Source organism: Bombina bombina, chromosome 11, assembly GCF_027579735.1.
Source record: "Bombina bombina isolate aBomBom1 chromosome 11, aBomBom1.pri, whole genome shotgun sequence".
Classification (NCBI taxonomy): Eukaryota; Metazoa; Chordata; class Amphibia; order Anura; family Bombinatoridae; genus Bombina; species Bombina bombina.
Genome location: NC_069509.1, coordinates 102,288,320 through 102,302,550, shown reverse-complemented (window position 1 = coordinate 102,302,550; position 14,231 = coordinate 102,288,320). Strand labels below are relative to the sequence as shown.

Genomic DNA, 14,231 nt, shown 5'->3' with positions numbered 1-14,231 from the left:
CACTGGTGTAACTTGTCCCTTAAAGTGAAGGTAAATCCTAGCATTTGTGAAATGCTAGGATTTACTAGCGCAACAATGAAAGTTCCTTTATTTTCCAGTAGCGTTATGCTGTATGGCTAGCACGCTATTGGCTAAGATCACTTCACTGAAAAATAGCGTTCTGCTTTGGGCGGCCGGAGGCGCTCAGCACTGCATACACTGCAGACAAATAAAGGAACTTTCAGCATGACAAGAAGTCCTCTTTATTTGTTGCACTGGTAAATTCTAGCTTTTCAAAAACGCTAGGTGTTACAATCACTTTAAACAGCTCTGTAGTGTGTATGTGCAAACTTCTGTTCTTTTTCTCTTTAATCCTGTGTGTTTTGTGTGTGCTGGACTCTTTATTTATTTTTTTGAGAATGTACAAGGTTCTGTGTGTGCACATACTGTGATCTATCCTGTTAAGACTGTGCATGTGATGTCAAGTTGTCCCTTTAAAGACTGGATGCCGATGGGCGGAGCCTAACTAAGCTAAGAGATGGCTGCATAATCTCCGAGCTCCAGGCTGCAAGAAAGCAAAATTGGCAGTGAGAGCAAGGTAAAGGGCCTCATGTTCACCTAGTACGGACACTAGAAGTCTGTGAAGTAAGGAGGGAGTGCAGATTGAAAATGATCTGCTTTGCTGGAGCCGTTAGACCGGAATACTGACACCTAAGCAGAACCGCGCCAAAAAGTGACAGGCCTAAGCCACGGACTCTGGTGGTGGCGGAGCGGGAGCAACCTTTAGGAAAGGCAGTGCAGTTAGAACCACAAACTGGGAAACAAAGCGGACAACATAAAGGGAGGAAGCAAACCCTGATACGGTAATCACTTTACACCAGATATAAGCCGTCATAGAAATGATCTGCAGAGATTAACACAGTGAATAAAGTTGGGGCAGCTATCTCTTAGAATCCTAGAGGGAGTGCAGGTAGCCAAATTAACCGTTTAATAGCGGGGGTACAAAGAGGCAAGACATTTCCCAGCCTAAGTAGTAAGTCAAGGAATAACTCCCCACTAAATCTTCAGAACTGTGATTCTTTAGAGACAGGCAATGTCACTTCTATCACTTGGAGGGAGAGCCATAAAACCCGAGACATATTAAGATGTCTCTCAGAAAACCTATAAAGGCAGACAAATCTAACAAAACGACAGTGGTAAGCAAATTTTTCAAACTTCCTAAAAATTCTAAAAACTCAGATTTAACAGAAATGGACGTTGAGGAAGACTCTGAAAAAGAACAAGCGCTCCACACACAAGACTAAGATTTAGTTCCAGCAACAAAAGCCGGCATATGTGAACTGGTATCCAAACAAGACATAAACATGAATTTTGAGAGGCGGTGGGAAAAGATGGACACAATGCACAAGACTGTCACATCTAGCCTTACTGAAATAAGATCGAACATTGCTGACTTAGGAGGAAGATTAGAACTACTGGAGGAACATAGGGAGGCTGTCACTGAAGAACTCTCCTCTGTCTCTCAAACCCTTTCAGCACAACAACAAGCTTTTACAGAAATCCAAGACAAGGTTGACGACCTGGAGAACAGGAGTCGTCGAAATAACATAAGACTTAAAGGAGTACCAGAAACAATCACTAACTTGGAACTTAAACCATATTTACAACAGCTCTTCAAGCATATCACTGGAGATAAAGAGGACTCAGAATATGAGCTAGAAAGAGCTCACAGAGCTTTAACGGCAAAACCCAAGAGGGATTCCCCTCCCAGAGATGTTATAATAAAATTCACATCCTTCCAAGATAAGGAGAAAATCCTACAAGCCTCCAGAAATAGTTTCAAGGCACTATATACAATTCTTCCAAGATCTGAGTATAAGAACACTCCAAAGGAGAAGTATGCTTCGCCCGCTGACAACAACCCTGAGAAAACCTCAAATAAAATACAAATGGGGTTCCCCCTTCGCTCTTCATATCTTAAAGGATAATAGAACTATTACCTTGAGAGAAGTGGAGGAAATACCTGCAATATGCAAATTATTGAACCTTGACCCCCCCCAACTATTCACACCGAAGAACCAATACCATCAACCTCCAATGCCTCAAAGAGTGAACCGGAAGAGAACCAAGAAATGAGATAGGGTGGAGGGACCTATACAGGCTACGACAATCTATGGAGGTGCACATAGACACTATAAACAGAGAGGAAACACAGTTTTGGTTTTCTACTAGGAGATAATCATTAAGTTACAGGTTGCTAGGTTTTGACATTTAATATACTCTTGTATTTGGGCCTACTAAATACATTATTGTTTGCTGATTTTGAATGTTTACTTATGTAATTACAAATTTAGGCAGCTCTAGTTCAAATTAAGTAGATGATGTTAAATCTACTAAAAATCCATCCCTTCAGAGGGACACATTGTTATTTTCTTTTGTTATGCATGTTATTAACTTTTTATTTTAAGTTCTGCAGGAAAACCGAGACCACTCTCCCAAGCCAAAGACTCCACCCTACTTGTCTTTCTTTGGGGAAAAGCTACTATGTATACAAAGGGGTAAGCTATACACTACTCATAAGCAGTGGGATTTCACAGACTGACTTCTCTACACTCAATCTATGACACAACATATTCACCTTGTTTTACAAAATGTGAGAGGGTTAAACATGGACGTTAAACACTGCACAGCTATGAGTCAATACAGGAATGTGGGGGCTAATATAATCTTTCTACAGGAGACACATTTCACTAAAACACAAGTTCCGAGGTATTGGTCAAGAAATTACACACAACACTATCATGCAACGACGGATAGAAAAAAAAGAGTGGTTTCGATTCTCATTCACTCCTCATTAAAATTCAAACACGAATCGACCATAGTGGACAAAGAAGGCAGGTACTTGTTAATAAAAGGTCAAATTTCAGATTCAGACATTATCTTGTGTAACATATATGCCCCCATTGACAACCAACATTTATTCTTTCGCAACATCACAAGCTTACTGACCAATTGGTCTCAATGCAAAGTCATACTAGCAGGAGACTTTAAAATCACCATGGAAAAAAAAAAACAGAAACCACTATCAAACTTACCTCTAAAGATCAGAGACATAACAGATTGGTAGGCAACATATTAGAAAATGTAGCCCCGCATGATTTGATCGATGCCTGGTTTACCCTATACGGAAATACCTCAGACACCACTAAATACTTATCAGCCCATAAAAGCTACACCAGAATAGACTACTTTTTTTTAAGTAGGGTCCTACAACCTGTAATCAGAGCCTCAACAATTCATGCCTGTGTATGGTCAGACCATTCAATTTTGTCCCTTCATTTGAAGGAGGTCAGGGGCGGTTCTACAGGGGGCCCCCCCTGTGCTGGCCACTGAGATGACTGAAAAATTCCGGACAAGATCAAGGCTATTTATCTGCTTCCATGTCCCTGAAACGCTGTCTAGTCAAAGCATGGGGTTAACAAAGTGAAGTAAAACTTGTGCCCCCTCTCCTTTCAGAGATGTGCTACAGTTCCCAGGTTGTTGTGGGGGCAGGGCATCTTACAGCTGCAGTCTGCAGACAAGAGTTCCAGAAGTGTCACTGGTTTGTTTTGCAGACGTTCTCTCTAGCCTGTACACTGCCAGAAGAGATGTAAGTCTGCCCTCTCACCTCCACAACTCTATAATGACTGCTGGAGTGTTTTCCTTATTTTTCTAATATATATACATAATTATTTGACACCATTTTCATTGAATGTGCTATCTGAACTATGTAGCACTAGTTAAGGGCATATTCTTCTTTTTTTAATTTTTCTAATTCTACTTAGTGTGTGTATTTATGTATATGTGTGTGTGTGTGTATGTATATGTGTGTGTATATATATATATATATATATATATATATACACACACAAGGAGTGCAGAATTATTAGGCAAGTTGTATTTTTGAGGATTAATTTTATTATTGAACAACAACCATGTTCTCAATGAACCCAAAAAACTCATTAATATCAAAGCTGAATATTTTTGGAAGTAGTTTTTAGTTTGTTTTTAGTTTTAGCTATTTTAGGGGGATATCTGTGTGTGCAGGTGACTATTACTGTGCATAATTATTAGGCAACTTAACAAAAAACAAATATATACCCATTTCAATTATTTATTTTTACCAGTGAAACCAATATAACATCTCAACATTCACAAATATACATTTCTGACATTCAAAAACAAAACAAAAACAAATCAGTGACCAATATAGCCACCTTTCTTTGCAAGGACACTCAAAAGCCTGCCATCCATGGATTCTGTCAGTTTTTTGATCTGTTCACCATCAACATTGCGTGCAGCAGCAACCACAGCCTCCCATACACTGTTCAGAGAGGTGTACTGTTTTCCCTCCTTGTAAATCTCACATTTGATGATGGACCACAGGTTCTCAATGGGGTTCAGATCAGGTGAACAAGGAGGCCATGTCATTAGATTTTCTTCTTTTATACCCTTTCTTGCCAGCCACGCTGTGGAGTACTTGGACACGTGTGATGGAGCATTGTCCTGCATGAAAATCATGTTTTTCTTGAAGGATGCAGACTTCTTCCTGTACCACTGCTTGAAGAAGGTGTCTTCCAGAAACTGGCAGTAGGACTGGGAGTTGAGCTTGACTCCATCCTCAACCCGAAAAGGCCCCACAAGCTCATCTTTGATGATACCAGCCCAAACCAGTACTCCACCTCCACCTTGCTGGCGTCTGAGTCGGACTGGAGCTCTCTGCCCTTTACCAATCCAGCCACGGGCCCATCCATCTGGCCCATCAAGACTCACTCTCATTTCATCAGTCCATAAAACCTTAGAAAAATCAGTCTTGAGATATTTCTTGGCCCAGTCTTGACGTTTCAGCTTGTGTGTCTTGTTCAGTGGTGGTCGTCTTTCAGCCTTTCTTACCTTGGCCATGTCTCTGAGTATTGCACACCTTGTGCTTTTGGGCACTCCAGTGATGTTGCAGCTCTGAAATATGGCCAAACTGGTGGCAAGTGGCATCTTGGCAGCTGCACGCTTGACTTTTCTCAGTTCATGGGCAGTTATTTTGCGCCTTGGTTTTTCCACACGCTTCTTGCGACCCTGTTGACTATTTTGAATGAAACGCTTGATTGTTCGATGATCACGCTTCAGAAGCTTTGCAATTTTAAGAGTGCTGCATCCCTCTGCAAGATATCTCACTACTTTTTACTTTTCTGAGCCTGTCAAGTCCTTCTTTTGACCCATTTTGCCAAAGGAAAGGAAGTTGCCTAATAATTATGCACACCTGATATAGGGTTTTGATGTCATTAGACCACACCCCTTCTCATTACAGAGATGCACATCACCTAATATGCTTAATTGGTAGTAGGCTTTCGAGCCTATACAGCTTGGAGTAAGACAACATGCATAAAGAGGATGATGTGGTCAAAATACTCATTTGCCTAATAATTCTGCACTCCCTGTATATATATATATATATATATGTATATATATATATATGTGTATATATATATATATATATATATATATATAAATGGATGTGTGCATATATGTGTGTATGTATGTATGTATATATATATATATATATATCATTTTGTTTCCGTTTTTTAATGTGCCCCCCTGATTAAACACTGGCCCCACCTTGGCCCCCCCAGTAAAATTTGTCTAGAACCGCCACTGGAGGAGGTGATAGATAAACAGAGGATTAGAACATGGACTTTTGATCCAATACATCTTAAGGATCCACTGAGACTGGACAAATTCACAACCTTATTAACCGAATTCTGGTCCCACAACACAGGGTCTACCACTAACCTGATATCTCCATGGGCCGAAAACAAAGAGTATATATGAGGGTTACTCATACAAAGTAAGTCATATCCAAACAAACAATACAAAACTCATATAGCACAATTACACAGAGAAATTGAGAAATTGGAAAATCTACATAAACTCACACAGAAGCCCAGCATTTTGGCCTCTTTGGAAACTAAAAGACACAAGTTAGCGGACTTATTAAAAACACAATCACTAAGAGCAATTCAGAAATTGAAAACTCAATATTATATTTATGCAAACAAACCTGATAGATATTTAGAGCACAAACTAAGAGAAAGATGTAGACTATCTAGCGCCCCTGCTATTTTTCTCTTCAACGGCACCTTGACCATATATCCACAACAAGTAGTAGACGCGTTCAGCGATTTTTACGGCAGACTATACGATGGGGAAAAAGTGAAATCCTCTCCAGATTTGGGTGTAAAAACTAAGAGATTTTTATAAGAGGCAAATTTACAACTTATCTCTAGGGAACAGATAGAGTCACCTAATGCTCCAATAACAAAGACAGAGGTTTTATCAAAACAGGGAAGGCAGCGGGGCCGGACGGTTTTGCTAGCGAAAATTATAAAGCATTTAAAGATACCCTAGCACCCCACCTTACAGATTTTTGTAACCATATCCTAGAAGGTCAAATTATCCCCTCTGAAATGCTACAAGCTAAAATAATAGTACAGGTATACCTCACTTTACAGCGCTTCACTTTACAGCGTTTCGCTAATACAGCACTTTGTGGAGCTGAAGTTCAACCTCCAAGGATTTTAAAACAGTGCTGTAATCATCGTGAGATTGCGAGAAAAGTGACTGGCACCATTTTATTATGCTTAGTTCACTCTGTTTACAGCATTACAGTGCAATGTGTGTCTCAGTGTTATAGTCTGGCAAATTTTACTACAGTCATTGTAACTATTTTACAGGTACGGAATTTATTGAATACTAATTGAATAGTGTGCTGTGCTAGTGTTTTACTAAACGTAGCACTATTGCACCCCTAATATGTTAGTTCAAACATGTTTTCAAGTTTTTAAACACACTGGCAAGTAAAAAGAAAGCTAAAACCACCTTGTTTCACTTTAAGGCGGTTTTCAATTTACAGCAGGGCTCCGGTCCCTAACCCTCTGTATGAGCGGGGTATACCTATAATCCCAAAGCCTGGAAAGGATCTCAGACTATGCCCTAATTACCGTCCCATCTCACTGATTAATCAAGATCTCAAAATCCTTACCAAAATACTAGTCAATAGATTGAAACCTGTGTTGCCCTCATTGATACATCCAGATCAGGTGGGATTTATTAAGGAGAGAGAAGCCACAGGATAACATAAGAAGGTTGATTGATTTGATGCTTGGGCGGGAAACGAATGCCTTCTCTGCTTCTAACCCTGGATGCAGAGAAGGCATTCGATAGACTATATTGGGGGTTTATGGGAGTGGTGCTGGCTCACATGGGCTTTGAGGGATCCTTCCTTAAAGCCATACAAGTAATATACTTGACGCCATTGTCTCACGTATCAGTGGCGGGGTATAGATAAAAAAAAATTCCCATACTAAATGATACTAGTCCGCTATCCCCTCTCATTTTTGCTTTATGTATTGAACCTTTGGCAGCTAAAATCAGGTCTTCCCCAAATGTATCTTGGGGTGGAGATTATGAACCAGGAATACAAATTATCACTATTCGCTGATGACATACTGCTTAGTCTGACGAAACCCTAGTATCTTTACCCAACCTTTACAAATTACTAGATGAATTTGCAGAGATTTCAGGATATAATGTAAACCTAGATAAATGTGAAGCGTTGTCTTTGAACCTGCCACAACTCACTAAAAAGAGAATAGAAACTAACTTTGATTTAAAATGGGCCACACACTCTATTAGGTACCTCCACCAATACTAGACAATGCTATAGGATGTGGGGCCATGGGCTCCTACTGTCATATGTGGTTGGAGTGTGAGCGAATCAAGCCAATCTGGGATAACTTATCACACTTACTTAGCGACTTACTAGAGGAACAGATAGAGTTGACTATGCACCAATCCCTATTACATGAACCAATACGTAAATATAACAAACATATAAACACTTTCATAAGAATACTATGCACTGTTACAAGAGTTTGCATTGCAATATATTGGAAAACAAACGCACCTACGTGGTCAGAGATCATAAATAGGATTTCTACAATATATAAAATGTACAACTCAGCAGCTAAAATTTTAGATACAAAATAAACCTATGACAGAATCTGGTTCTATTGGATCCTTAAGGGATTCTCAGATAAATAAGAGCCGACAAGAATATTGAATGGTAGTCACAGGGAGATTATGGAGGTCTCGGTGTCCCGCTCTCATCTTTTCTTTCCAGATTAGGGAGTAATACTCTTGGGTGGTTTATATTTAATTTGTTCTTGTATTTATTTTTTTTATGTATATTTTTGATTCAGTTAAATACTAATATCACGTTATTAGTTAAGGTTTTGTTTGGACAAGTATATGGAAAATGATTCATCAAGCGACAAATTTATTCTGTTTTTGACCCCCCAACATGAAAACAAGATACCCATACAGGGTGAGGGAATTTTCTAATGAGCATATAGAAGGGGGAATACTAGATCGCTTCTGATGGGCAATAATGAATAATTTACTTGTCGAACATGGCTTTATTTTTGTTTATATCATTGAAATTTTGAAATAAAAAGATTTAAAACATAAAGTCTGGGTGCCTATGCCTTTAAGTCTGTGTGAGTTGTTTGTGTCTGTCCCTTTAAGACTTTGAGAGCATGGAAGTGTGTGTGTGTGCACATACTGTGATCTGTCCCTTTAAGACTGTGTGTGTTGTGTGTGCCTGTTCTTTTAAGATTGTGGTGTGTGACTTTTCCTTTAAGACTGTGTGAGTTATAAATGCACTTTGTGTGTGTATGTATGTGGCCACCTGTCCCTTTAAGACTGATCATCCCTTTAAAGGGACACAAGCCAATTTTTTTCTTTCATGATTCAGATAGAGCATGCAATTTTAAGTAACTTTCTAATTTACCCCTATTATCAATTTTTCTTCATTTTCTTGCTATCTTTGGACAGCACTTTTTTATTGGTGGATGAATTTATCCACCAATCAGCAAGAACAACCCAGGTTGTTGACCAACAAAAAAAAAAATCTAAACTTACATTCATGCATTTTAAATAAAGATACCAAGAGAATTAAGAAAATTTGATAGAAGGAGTAAATTAGAAAGTTGCTTAAAATTGCATGCTCTATCTGAATCACAAATAAAAAAAAATTGGGTTTAGTGTCCCTTCAACCCCTTAACGACCAACGACGTATGGGGTACGTCCTGCAAAAAAATGCAGTTAACGAAAGAGGAATTACACCATACGTCGTTGGTCTTTGAAAGTAGTGGAAGTGATCCTGATCGCTTCCAGCTGCTTTCCAGTTATTGCAGTAATGCCTCAATATTGATGCATCCTGCAATAACAGTTTTTAGCCATCCGATGCAGAGAGAGCTACTCTGTGGCCCTCTCTGCATCGGACATCGATGGCCGTGATTGTTGGTGGGTGGGAGCCGATGTGGGAGGCGGGTGGGCGGCCATCGGTTTGAGCAATCAGTTAGAGGGGGGTGGTATCGTGGGCGGAGTCACCGGGAGCGCGCACGGCGGCGGGGGCGTGTGCGTGCACGGGGCGGGAGTGGGTGGGAAACGCTACACTATGGAACATTTTGGAAAATAAAGTGGGAGAGAGGAGGGAGGGAATTGGGATCTAAGGTATCTGGGAGGGGGTGGGGGGTGGTCTTTGGGGGGGAAGCAACACTACAGAAAAATAGTGAAAAAGTGGGAAAAAAACATTTTATTGTAAACTGGGTACTGGCAGACAGATGCCAGTACCCAAGATGGCGCAAATAAGGTAGAGGGGGAGGGTTAGAAAGCTGTTTGGGGTGGGGATCAGGGAGGTTGGAGACTAAGGGGGGATCCTACACAGCAGAATATGGCCTTTTAAAATATATATATATATATATATATATATATATATATATATATATATATATATATATAAAATATATATCTTTTATTTTAGTACTGGCAGACTTTCTGCCAGTACTTAAGACGGCGGGGACAATTGTAGGGTGGGGGAGGAAAGAGAGCTGTTTGGGAGGGATTAGGGGGTGTGATGTGTCAGGTGGGAGGCTGATCTCTACACTAAAGCTAAAATTAACCCTGTAAGCTCCCTACAAGCTAACCCCTTCACTGCTAGACATAATACACGTGTGATGCGCAGCGGCATTTAGCGGCCTTCTATTTACCAAAAAGCAACGCCAAAGCCATATATGTCTGCTATTTCTGAACAAAGGGAATCCCAGAGAAGCATTTACAACCATTTGTGCCATAATTGCACAAGCTATTTGTAAATAATTTCAGTGAGAAACCTAAAGTTTGTGAAAAAGTTTGTGAAAAAGTAAACCATTTTTTTTTATTTGATCGCATTTGGCCAAAATGGGCCTAGATCAATACTTTGGATTGTCTACAACACTACACTAAAGCTAAAATTAACCCTACAAGCTCCCTAATTAATCCCTTCACTGCTGGGCATAATACACATGTGGTGCGCAGCGGCATTTAGCGGCCTTCTAATTACCAAAAAGCAACGCCAAAGCCATATATGTCTGCTATTTTTGAACAAAGGGGATCCCAGAGAAGCATTTACAACCATTTGTGCCATAATTGCACAAGCTGTTTGTAAATCATTTCAGTGAGAAACCTAAAATTGTTAAAAATTTAAAGTTTTTTTTAATTTGATCGCATTTGGCGGTGAAATGGTGGCATGAAATATACCAAAATGGGCCTAGATCAATACTTTGGGATGTCTTCTAAAAAAAATATATACATGTCAAGGGATATTCAGGGATTCCTGAAAGATATCAGTGTTCTAATGTAACTAGCGCTAATTTTGAAAAAAAGTGGTTTGGAAATAGCAAAGTGTTACTTGTATTTATGGCCCTATAACTTGCAAAAAAAGCAAAGAACATGTAAACATTGGGTATTTCTAAACTCAGGACAAAATGTAGAAACTATTTAGCATGGGTGTTTTTTGGTGGTTGTAGATGTGTAACAGATTTTGGGGGTCAAAGTTAGAAAAAGTGTGTTTTTTTTCCTCATGTATTATAATTTTTTTATAGTAAATTATAAGATATGATGAAAATAATGGTATCTTTAGAAAGTCCATTTAATGGCGAGAAAACCGGTATATAATATGTGTGGGTACAGTAAATGAGTAAGAGGAACATTACAGCTAAACACAAACACTGCAGAAATGTAAAAATAGCCTTGGTCCCAAACGGTCAGAAAATGGAAAAGTGCTGTGGTCGTTAAGAGGTTAAGGTTGTGCGCATTGTATTCCTTTAACACATTGAGAACGCACAAGGTTGTGTACATGCGCATACTGTGAACTGTCCCTTTAGAACCGTGCGTGTAATGTGGCTTGTGCCTTTAAAGGCTGTGTGGGTTGTCTGTGTGGGTTGTGTGTGTGTCTGTCCCTTTAAGACCTTGAGCGTTCGGGGACTTGAACCTTAAAGCCTGTGAAGATGAATCTCTCAGCAGTGTGTGACTGTACGGTTTGTATTGGTAGGGGCGGCTGCTTTAAATCTCTGTGAACAGTAAACAATTACACACACAGGTATCTTAGTAAACCTGTAATAAACTTTGGTAATTTCAGAAAATGTCAGTATCAAGTAAGGAATATTATACAGTTAACAAATTAATCAAATAACCATAGGGTAATATTTTCTCTGTGACTGTAATAGCCTCAAACATGTTTTAACTTCTAACAGTTTATTCAATCTACAATGTGAAGGTTCTTCCAGTTATATACTTGGGCCACACACAGCTTTGTGACTCAATGTCTTGTTTTAGATAACGATCTCTTAAACTAAATCCAAGGTCACAGTGAGGAATTTAGCAGCCATTTAAAGAGCAGCAGAGTAAGTTCCTTCAGTGACAGATACGTTTCTGGGCAAGCCTCTTATATAATCACGCATTACCTAACTAGCCCCATTAATCTATCATCACAACAGCATATAATGCTTTTCTTTCACCTAGCTCCTTACCTTGACCAAAGAGGTGGGCATTCAATATAATTCCCGAGTGAAAACGTAGTTACATCATATGAGATCTATTTCGTTCTTTGTGAATAATCTAGTTCCCATATTGTTGTGGAACCTTTTGCCCCTAGTGGTCAGGTTCCATATATGGATGGGAACTAAACCACAATTAGTAAAGGAACTGAGTCATAAAATGGCACATTTTAAATAAGTCTCTTCATGGCATTAGAAATGGCTCAATAAGTCTAATTGGCATACAGGTAGAAAAATACTTTACATTTTGGATGTAGGTGGAGAAATACATTTCTTATGTACTTTTTTTTTATCTTGAGTGGTTAATACAGGACATGTATGAGAGGATATATTTACCTCACATAGGAATTTATAGTATTTATGCCATATTATTCTAATATAAAACTTGTTTATGTGTGCTAATCAATGTAAGTATGTGTATTGCTGGGGATTCCAGCTCTTGATAATTAGTGGATGCTCATGAGCTTGTAAGTCAGATGCCAGATAGCAGGGAGCTGTAAAAAAACAACAACGGAGCTATGTTATGGAGTTATGGAGCTATTATGCAAATACTATGACTCTGCTCTTCATTTCTAAACATAAAACAATCATTAGGGGCTCTATTTTTCATAATTTTTGGAGCGCTCTAAACTCACTGGTATACTATTGCCAATTTAAATAACTTTTACTGTGACCAATCTGGGTAAAATCTTAGTTTAGCATTCTAATTTATTTTCTTGGCCATATTAGCATTATTTTACTTCGAAAATTGGTATGGGGATTCAGATGAGGGCTACCAACAATACTGCAATGTTTGTGTCTCCAATAACAAAAAGGGGAGACATATTTTGGGGTGTCAAGTCCCTGTTTCCCCCATAGATTTTCCCCAGCCAGCCAGCTCTGCTCACCTACATGGATACATTGTATCAAACCCTCAGTCTGCAGGGTTGCTGCTTTAAGTGTCTGTGTACAGTAAACAGTTACAAATGTATAAACATTTGTAACTGTTTACTGTACACAGACACTTAAAGCAGTCCTGTCAGTACCACAAGTACAACCTGCTAAGAAAATAATGATCAGCACAGCCTTAAAGTGCAGCTCACCGCCTGGTCATACAGTCTTAAAGGGACACTGTACCCAAAAAAAATATTTTGTGATTCAGAAAGAGCATGCAATTTTAAGCAACTTTCTTATTTACTCCTATTATCAATTTTTCTTCGTTCTCTTGCTATCATTATTTGAAAAAGAAGGCAGCTAAGCTTTTTTTTTGTTTCAGTACTCTGGACAGCACTTTTTTATTGGTGGATGAATTTATCCACAAATCAGCAAGGACAACCCAGGTTGTTCACCAAAAATGGGCCGGCATCTAAACTTACATTCTTGCATTTCAAATAAAGATACCAAGAGAAGGAAGAAAATTTGATAATAGAAGTAAATTAGAAAGTTGCTTAAAATTTCATGCTCAATCTGAATCACAAAATAATTTTTTGGGGTACAGTGTCCCTTTAAAGGGACAGGCAAAAACCCACACAGCCTTTAAAGGGTCAACTAGCACCACACACACACAGTCTTAAAGGGACAGATCCCAGTACTGTTCACACAGTGAAACCTTAAAGGGCAGCTTGGCACCTGCTCACACAGTCTTAAAGGGGCAGGCACACACAAACGTTAGTGGGTAAACTCACACCACATATAGTCATAAAGGGAGCAATAACAGTGTGCATCTGCATGCAACGCACACAGCCTTAAAGGGATACTCTGTCTTAAAGGGACAGGGGCACCTGCACACACACAACACTCACAACTTGCACCACACACACAGCATTAATGGAACAGCTTACACCATGCACACCCAGCGCAGCCTTAAAGGGCAGCTCGCCGCATGCTCACAGTCTTAAAGGGGCAGGCACAAACCTTTAGTGGGTAAACTCACACCACACGTACAGTCTTAAAAGGAGCGATAACAGTATGCATTTGCATGCAATGCACACACAGCCTTAAAGGGACCCTCTGTCTTAAAGGGATAGGGGCATGTGCACACACATACACTCACAGCCTTTAAAGGGACAATTTGCACCACACGCACACAGCCTTAAAGGAACAGCTCACACCATGCACAGTCTTTAAGGGACAGGTACACAGGCTTTTAAGCAAAATGCAAAAACAGCCTTTAAAGGGTCAGTTTACACCGCACGCACACAGTTTTAATGGTAGAGGTGCACAAACACAGCACACACAGCCTTAAAGGTACAGATCACAGTCTTAAAGACATGGACAAACTCACATAGTAAACTTTTCTCTTTG

At 39.4% G+C, this 14,231-nt stretch overlaps 1 protein-coding gene across 3 annotated transcripts in view; it reads right to left on the bottom strand.

The window, feature by feature from the left end:
- ANTKMT (adenine nucleotide translocase lysine methyltransferase) overlaps positions 1-12,039 on the bottom strand; it is a 232,528-nt gene extending 220,489 nt beyond the window's left edge. The window contains exon 1 of one of the 3 annotated variants that reach the window (XM_053694780.1): positions 11,922-12,039. The gene's annotated coding sequence lies outside the window, so the exon portion shown is untranslated. The remainder of the gene's footprint in view (positions 1-11,921) is intronic. The other 2 variants (XM_053694779.1, XM_053694781.1) reach the window with 2 other exon arrangements.
- Positions 12,040-14,231: the final 2,192 nt, after the last annotated feature.